Source organism: Equus asinus, chromosome 11, assembly GCF_041296235.1.
Source record: "Equus asinus isolate D_3611 breed Donkey chromosome 11, EquAss-T2T_v2, whole genome shotgun sequence".
NCBI lineage: Eukaryota > Metazoa > Chordata > Mammalia > Perissodactyla > Equidae > Equus > Equus asinus.
In genome coordinates this window covers 29611141-29612510 of record NC_091800.1, presented here as the reverse complement: position 1 = coordinate 29612510, position 1370 = coordinate 29611141, and the positions used below count along the sequence as shown (strand labels likewise).

The 1370-nt window shown below is 46.9% G+C and overlaps 1 non-coding gene across 1 annotated transcript; it reads right to left on the bottom strand.

The window, feature by feature from the left end:
- Nucleotides 1-1093: 1093 nt before the first annotated feature.
- TRNAE-UUC (transfer RNA glutamic acid (anticodon UUC)) lies at nucleotides 1094-1165 on the bottom strand. Its single transcript has one exon. It is a non-coding gene; the product is annotated as a tRNA-Glu (tRNA).
- Between the last annotated feature and the right edge of the window lie 205 nt (nucleotides 1166-1370).

Genomic DNA, 1370 nt, shown 5'->3' with positions numbered 1-1370 from the left:
CTAGGAACTCAGCCCTACTTGGTTGGATAAATACAGACTACCTGCTGATGATCAATTTCTCCCCAAGATCTTTATTAGGAATTTTGAACAAATGTATATTTAGCCTAGTATTTCTCTCATGAAAGATGACACTTCCTTTTGTGTCCCTTGAAATCCCAAAGGACTTTAAAAAGAGCAAATTTCAAAAAAAGTCAGATGGACGCCAAGTCTTTTTCACAGTTACTTCTCAGTGTTAATGGCAGTCTGGGAACAAACTGGGGAAGTTTTAAAGAGTCCCGCCAGTGGGACAGAAGTGTGGCTTCAAAACGCCTGGAGGTTATTCCTAAAGGGACATGCTGGGAGAGGAAAGCTAGATGATACAGCAGAGGAGGCACTTACTTGGGTTAACAGTTGGAAACGGTCTTGTCACACATCAATACTAAGATTTCTAATTCCAGTTGAGCGTATCATGAAATCTTTTAAGTTTTTCAAACAGAATGTGTCAAAGAAATATGTTAGGGCCTGAGAAGAAAGTGTTGGTCTCTGCCATTGCCTCACTCCTCAATATCTGTAATAACCTAAATTTCTTTTTTCCTCCCGCCACCCCCCCATCACTGGTTTAGTGAGCTCTTTGAATCGCACACACAATGGATTGATTGTACACTGAACTACTCTGCCCTTAATAATGACTTTTCTGGAAATCTTGCTGTCCTCAAAGGAATGGCTTTAGGCAACTTAAAAGCCCTATAATGACCTAAAATACGTCTTTTTTCTTTCAAAGAAGAGCACTTGTTGGTAATTTACTCCATATCCACGATGCAAGGAGAAATCACGGCAGGAAAACCAACTGGAACATATACCTTAGCAGGGACTGTTTGGTTTCTGGCTTTTCACTTCAGAATTAATCCCTTATTTCAAAACCTAACTTCACACTATGGCGAGCTGTTTCCTTCCCTCCCGCTCCTGCCGGGCGCCGGGTTTGGCTAGGCTCTGAGTCCCTTGAGCCCCGATCTCCCCGGGCTGCTCTGAAATGCGGTATGGCGTTTTCTAAAAACACGTCTTCTCCTTACTCAGGAGCGCCGAAAATGGATTTTTCTCTTAAAAAGAACTTGCCTTCCCACACCGGGAGTCGAACCCGGGCCGCCTGGGTGAAAACCAGGAATCCTAACCGCTAGACCATGTGGGAGACGACAAGAGCGACGCTGAACCTAGACAAATTGAGTCTGCCGCAGCGGCTTCGGCCCGCCCAGCCACACTGAGCTTCCGGCAGCGGACCTGCTTGTGCGCCTGCGCACACCTCGCGGCCGCTTCAACCGTTCCGGGCTGCCCGCCAGTCGTCCCCTCAAGTTGGGGGGGCGCCTTCAGGTCTCTGTTCTTTCTCCGTTCGCGTC